Source organism: Tamandua tetradactyla, chromosome 5 (genome assembly GCF_023851605.1).
Source record: "Tamandua tetradactyla isolate mTamTet1 chromosome 5, mTamTet1.pri, whole genome shotgun sequence".
NCBI classification, from domain to species: domain Eukaryota; kingdom Metazoa; phylum Chordata; class Mammalia; order Pilosa; family Myrmecophagidae; genus Tamandua; species Tamandua tetradactyla.
In genome coordinates this window covers 60044053-60051649 of record NC_135331.1, presented here as the reverse complement: position 1 = coordinate 60051649, position 7597 = coordinate 60044053, and the positions used below count along the sequence as shown (strand labels likewise).

General features: G+C 34.7%; 1 pseudogene; it reads right to left on the bottom strand.

The window, feature by feature from the left end:
• Nucleotides 1–4821: 4821 nt before the first annotated feature.
• On the bottom strand, nt 4822–5385 carry LOC143683112 (mitochondrial ornithine transporter 1 pseudogene; annotated as a pseudogene).
• Nucleotides 5386–7597: the final 2212 nt, after the last annotated feature.

The window sequence follows — 7597 nt, the reverse complement described above, 5'->3', positions numbered from 1 at the left end:
CGTACAAAAGGCCCACAAAACAGGATAAACATGCAGAAATTTACATTCCATCATATACTGATCACACACTATCAAACGCAAGGGAAAATGAGTGAATTCTGAAAATGAGAGCATTCTGAAATGAGAGAATTCAATCTGTTATGAACGAAGGAGTCCCAATTCAATTAAGTGTTCATTTCTCATTAGAAACCATAGAAGCAAGAAGGCAGTGAGTTGAATTACTTAAAATGTGCTAAAATAAATCTGTCAACCAGGAATTTTGTATCCAGTGAAACTTTCAAAAATGAGGGAGAGATAGAGACATTACCAGACAAACAAAATCTGAGAGAATTCGTCATCACTACTCTTGCCTAATACATAGGGGAGTTTTTCAGATGGCAAGGAAAGGATACTAGACAGTGGTTCAAAGTAGCACAAAGAAATAAAGACCTGTGCGTAACATAACCATTTAGGTAATTATAAATTCCAGACTCATTGTATTATTTAGTTTGTAATACTCCAGCTCTTACTTTCCACAGGTGTTAAAATGCAAATACTTAAAAAGTAATGATAAATCCATGTTTTCAGACATACAATGTACAAAAATATAAGGGGTACAAAGTACAAAAATGGTAGGGAGTCAGAGAAGTAGAGAAAAAGTATATATGCATGCTATTGGTATAAAATAGCGTAGCTGATATCAAAGCAAATGATTGGTAAATATTTAGCAGGTTAAATTTTAATACCATGTAAATTGCTAGGAAATGAGATTTAAAATATTTCCAGATAGAAAAGAGAAGTCCCTCAATATGGCACAACACAAAGAAATCAAAGTATACAAGTAGGCATTAATGGAAGATTTAGTCACAAAAAAGGTATAAGAGTTGCAATAGATAAAATAAAAATGAGAGAAGAAGAAAAGTCATTATCAGTAGTGACTTTAAATGTAAATGGATTAAATTTTCCAGTCAAAGGCAGAAATTGGCAGAACAGATAAAAAAGCATGATGCAACTATTATGCTGTCTGCAAAAGACTCCCCTTAAATTCAAAGCTACAAGTAAATTGAAAGTGAAAGGATGGAATATAACCAAAGGGAGAAAGGCAGTCATCATAAGTATAAATATAGATATTCTTATATATGAATATACTTATAATGACTGTGTTTCTGCCTTGTAACTGTTTTTGACTTAAATTCTCTTTTATCTGATATTTAATAGCAATGTAGTATATATAGTATATATAAGTATATACATATATATATAAATACACATATATATTATATGTATATAAAAGGGTCAATTCAAAAGGAAGATGAAATAGCAATAAATATATATGCACCTAATAGCAAAACCCCTAAACATCTGAAGCAAATACTGACAAATTTGAAGGGAGAAATTGATGGTCATGCATTATAGTAGGAGACTTTAATACATCACATTCAATAATGAATAGAACACTTAGTCAGAAAATCAAAAAGGAAATACCAGATTTGAATGATACTCTAAACTAACTAAAGTTGACGAAGATGTATAGAACACTCTACCCAACACCAACAGAATACATTTGAATGCACTCGGATCATTCTCCAAGATAGACCATAGTTTAGGTCATAAAAGTAGTCTCAATAATTTCAAAAATAGTAAACCATACAATGTATATTCTCTGGCAATACTGAATAAAACTAGAAATCAATAACAGAGAGAGAAATGGAAAATTCACAAATTTGTAAATTAAACAGCATACCCTTAAACAAGCAATGTGTTAAAGAGGAAAACAGAAGGGAAATTAGGAAATATCTTGAAGTAAATGAAAATTAAAATACAATATACCCAAATTTATGTGACGTTGCAAAGGTGGTAATGAAAGGGAAATTTATAGCTCTAAACGGTTACTTTAAATATAATAAAGACTTCTAAACAGAGACCTAACCTCAGAAACTGGAAGAACTAGAAAAAGATGATCAAACTAAATCCAAAGCAAGCAGAAGGAAAGAAATAATAAAGATTGGAGTGGGGATAAATGAGATAAAGAATCCACAAGGCCAAAGTTGGTTTTTTTAAAAGATCAATAAACACATTTTAGAAAGAGGATATAAATAACTAAAATCAGAAATGAAAAGTGGGACATTACTGTCAACTCTGCTGAAATAAAAAGGACAATAAGAGGATTCTATGAGCAACCATACAAAAATAGATAGAAACCAAAGTGAAATAGATAAATTCTTATGAATGTATTACTATCTGCATGACTCCAGAAGAAATAGATTGCATCACAAGCCAATTACTATCAAATAGCAATGAACCCATGATCAAAAACCTTGAGGCAACATCAAAAAAGCCCAGCAGCAGACGACTTCACAGGAAAACTTTACCAAACATAACAAGAAAGACTTAATTCCAATTCTGCTTCAACTCTTCCAAGAAAATTGAAGCAGAAGGAATACTCCTTAATTCATTCTATGAGACCAAAATTACCCTCATACCAAAGCTAGATAAGGATGCTACAAGAAAAGAAAAGTGTGTACCAATAACTTATGAATATAGATGCAAAATTCTCAACAAAATACTAGCTAATTGAATCCAATAGTATTTTAGAAGTATTATATGCCATGATCAAGAGGGATTTATCACTGCTACATGTACTCAAGGGTAGTTAAAATAAGAAAATCAATTTATGTGATATACCACATTGACAGAATGAAGGGAAAAAGCACACATAATTGAAAGCAGGAATTCACGCAAATATTTGCACACTGATATTTCAAGTAACATTATGCACAAATGCCATAAGATAGAAGCAGCCAAATGGTCCATCAACTGATGAGTAGATAAATAACCTGTGGTATATACATATATTCAATGCAAAATTATTCAGTCATACAAAAGAATGAGGGGCGGGCCACAGTGGCTCGGCAGGCAGAGTTCTCACCTGCCATGCCAGAGACCCGGTTCAATTCCCAGTGCCTGCCCCCAAAAAAAAGAATGAGATTCTTTTACATAAAATGACATGGATTAACCTTGAAGACTTCATGTTGGATGAAATAATTCAAATAGAAAAGGACAAATATTGCATGATTTTACTAATATGCAATAAATAGAACAAGCAAACTCTTAGAGTCAGAATCTACCATATGGGTTACCAAGCTTTGAGGGGGTTATAGTGCATGAGAAGTGTGGTAGTTAGATTTAGTTGTCAACTTGGCCAGGTGAAGTCACCTAGTTCTGTTGCTGTGGACATGAGCCAATGGTACGTGAACCTCATCTGTGCTGATTACATCTGCAGTCAGCTAAGAGGTGTGCCTGCTGTAATGAATGGTGTTTGATTTAATTGGCTGGTGCTTAAATGAGAGAGCTCAGTGTAGCACAGCCCAAGCAGCTCAGCATACCTCATCTCAGCACTCGCAGCTCAGTCCAGGCCTTTGGTGATGCAGAAAGGAATTATCCCAGGGAAAGTTGTTGGAATCCAGCGGCCTGGAGAGAAAGCCTGAGGAGATGGCTCTTTGCCTCCCCATGTAAGAAAGAAACTCGATTGAAAGTTAGCTGCCTTTCTTCTGAAGAACTGATGAAATAAATCCCCTTTTATAAAAAGCCAATCCATCTCTAGTGTGTTGCATTCGGGCAGCTAGCAAACTAGAACAGGAAGTTAAGGCTTAAACTGTACAGGACTGTAATTAGGAATGCTGGTCTTTTGGTAATGGATGGTGGTGATGGTGCAGAATGATGTGAACATAATTAATAGCACTAGGTACGCATTAGATAATATGCATGGTGACAAAATAGAAATATGCATTAGGTAATACATAGGTGACAGAATAGAAATACAAAAAAAAGATCCTTGGAACTGCATTACACAAACAGTAAACCCTAAATTAAACCATGGACAGTAGCTAATATTCCAATTATAAAAATGTGCTTTTATTAATTGCAACAAATGTTCCACACCAATGGAAGTTGTTAGTAATAGGGTAGTATATGAGAATCTTGAATCTTATGCATGATTGTTGTGTAAACCCACAACTTCTCTAATAAAGAAGAGAAAGTTTTCCTCTTTCCTCTAATAAAGAAAAAAAGAGGAAAAAAATATGATAATGAAAATCTAGTAGCTTAATAACGTCTGCCATTATTAGGAGTTCACTGAGTACGACATTTTAGAAGTAACTTTACTAGTCAACAGACTGTAACATTTCAATTAAATAATAGATCAATAATTGACTTTTAATTTTGCCAATGTACTGATTGATGGGACAGCAGAAATGTTATAGTCCCAGAAGTGGTATATTAAAGTAACATTTCGCTGTGCCTTTTAATATAGTTATTAATTTATGTTTTCACAATTTAAAATACAATTAAATAATTTTTTAAATGTACTTATTTCTTATTGAGTTGGAGATTCTATAGTCTTTTTCACTAATTAATGTATAACTTTTCTGTTTATGCACTGTGTATTTTGAATTTGGAGTATACTTATTTATGATTCTCCTTGGAGTTTACATATTAATGATAATATGTCTTGATTCCTTTCAATTTTGGGTGGTTACAAATAAAGCTGTTATCAACATTCATGTGCAGGTGTTTGGATGGCGTGTTTTCAAATCAACTGAGTAAATTGTAGGAGCATTTTTGCGGGATCATACAGTAGAACTATGGTTAGCTTTATAAGGAACTGTCTTCCAAAGAGGCTGTAGCATTTAGCATTCCAGCAGCCGTGAATAAGAGTTTTTGTCACCCCACACACTCACCCTTTAAAGGTATTGTAAATTTGTAGATTTTAGCAATTCCATGTACTATAGTCACTCATGACATTTCTAATGTTATTGCTTTAAACACATGTTATCTTTTACATCAACTAAAAGTGAGAGCAAAAAGAATTTTATCTTCTTTTATTTCTTCCATTATAGTTTTCCTTTCTTTATGTAGATCCAAGCTTCTGAAACATGGAAGGATGTTCTTCAAAATAGATCCAACTTTATAATGGCTTCTGGCAATCTTTCCCAAGTTCTGCATTTCATACATGGTCTGGAGGTGGTACTTCAGGAGCTTAGTGGGACAGAGCACCAGTGCAGCCAAGGCAGAGGCAATGAACCGACCCTGGTGTTCTGTCGGTCACTTAGCTTAGCCTACCTGTCCAATCCTACCACCTTCCTCTGGACTTGCTGACAGAATCCGAGCACATGAAGAGGATGGGGTTCTTGGTGATCAGCACTCAGCTGTTCCCCATGTAAAAGCCAGGAAAGCCCACCTGCAAGTAGGTGTTGAGGCAGCAGTCAGTGAACCCCCTGTTCAGGTAATGGACCATCTGCATCTTCACTTTCATCCTATCTAAGGACTGCCTAGTACAAAAGCTGTGTCGTCTGCAGCTCCTGCTGTGAGGCTGATAGCACCCTGGATGGCAGAATTGGACTTCATATTCACCCACTTGTCTGCTGGTTTTCATGGAAGATACCTCTCTGGAGCTTATGATGGGCATCTCATAACCCTCCAGGCCCACAGGTGTTGGGTGGGACTAGGTTCACCAACGTACTGAAGGCCTGGGTAGCCACGTCTTGCTTGGCTCTACTGCTTCCCCTCAGCTCACTCCTCAGCCCTGCGTGGTTTTTAACAAAATGTCTGCTGTAATTATTACTCTTTTTCCTTTATAGGTAAGGTGTCCCTCACCCCCACTCTTTCAAAAACTTTTCTTTGTCTTTGGTTTTCTGCAGTTTAAATATGATACACCTAGGTGCAAGGTTTTTGATTGTTCTGTTCATTTTATATTTATCCTGCATTGTGTTTTTGGAACTTCCTGGACCTGTAGTTTGGTGAGCATCATTAATCTCAAATGTTCTTGGTCATTAGTATTTCCAATAGTCTACTCCATTCTGTTTTTCTTTTTCCATTTGCTATTCTAATTTTTATAAGTTGAATCTTTTGAAATTGTCTTAGAGTTCATAGAAATTTTGTGGGGTTTTTTTCCTTTTTCTTTTTGTATTTCAGTTTTAGAGGTTTCTATTGCATATATTCTAGATCATTGATTCTTTTCTCAGCTTTGTGAAGGATAATGATGCACTCATAAAAGGCATTTTTCATTTTTCTACAATGTTTTTTAAAATTAAAAAAATTAAATATGAAATTTAAAAATACTGTAGTATTTTTAAATACTTATTTTATAATAGAGTGTCCAACTCTTTGCTTACATTAGCTATTCTTTCATGTTGTGTTGACTTTTGTCCATTAAAGCCTTCAACATGCTAATCACAGCCTTCAACATGCTAATCATAGTTATTTTCAATTCCTGTTCAGATAATCACAATGTCCGTGTCATACTAAACCTGGATCTACTGATTGCTTTGTCTCTTCAGATTCTGTATTTTTTTTGCTCTTTTCCATACCATCTATTTTTTTTTAAGTTGGATGTTGTATCTGGAAATGTGAACTGGGGTAAACAGAAGCTTATCTTGAAGATACATGTCACTCTGGATAAAAGTTGAGCTGTGTTTAATATTTTCTTTATCTATAGGTTCCAGAAGCTTTACATTCATCTAGTATCCTTGTTCCTTGTTTTAGTCTCCACCTTTAACTTTGGTCTTTCCTGAGGGCTCCTGCTCAGAGAAAGTCTTGCTGTTCTCTCTGCTATAACTACTGATAATAGACAGCATCCTTATAGATTTGCTGATAAGATATCTGTAGGGGATAGGATGGCATTTTATATTCTGAGTATATCTCAGCCTTTTTGAAGAACCATGTTCTGGGGCTTTGAATTTCAAATTTTTCTCCAGTGGTACTGCTTTCTTCTTCCGGCCTCCTCCTCCCTTCTCAGACTGCAGTATTGCCAATTTATTTCCTTGAACATCTGGCCCCTTTTAATTATGCTTTATTTGTTATTCCTTATGTGAGACAGGGATACTTACAGGAGCTAGAGATGAAGGGATACCATTTTAGTGACTAATATCAGGCTCTGGCAAAACATTATTCCTCAGAGAGTAAACATTTGTTATGGACAGAGCACTGGGTTTATTTCACAATAATTAATCTTCCTTTCTGCCTGCCAAAGCTGATGAGGGGCTTTTCAAAGTTTTCACTGTGAGAACTAGAGGTAAAGCTTACAAAAGTTTGGGGACCCCTAGACTATGATCCTTAAGTGTTTATCACTCTCACACTTAACCTCCAGCAATTTGTCAAGGACAAAAATCAACTCAACCAACCAACCAAACACACAAATACAAGAACTATATATGTTAATATTGAATTTAATTTTTCTATGTAGATTCTATATAGACAGATAGCTTAGAGAACATCTTAAAATTGTAAAATCTATGAAATTGCGTTTTCTACCATTCATTCAAGGTTTAAAATATATTAAGGAAGTTTCTGATTCAAAGCTCAAGTATGTTTCCTTTTCCCTGTTCCAATAGTCTCCATAGAAAGGAATTCTCCAAAGCACATAATCTGATTTGAAAGTTCATTTGAGATTATTGCAGTGGGCAATCAGTATTTAGCTCTAAAAATGTTTTTATTTTTCCAAAAATAAATGTTGATACATGTGTACTGAATTTGCTCATGAGTAAAGTCCTTTATATTATGACTTTTAACAATATTCTGGTGTTGCATGTCATTGCACAAAAACTCAAATCTAAATAAA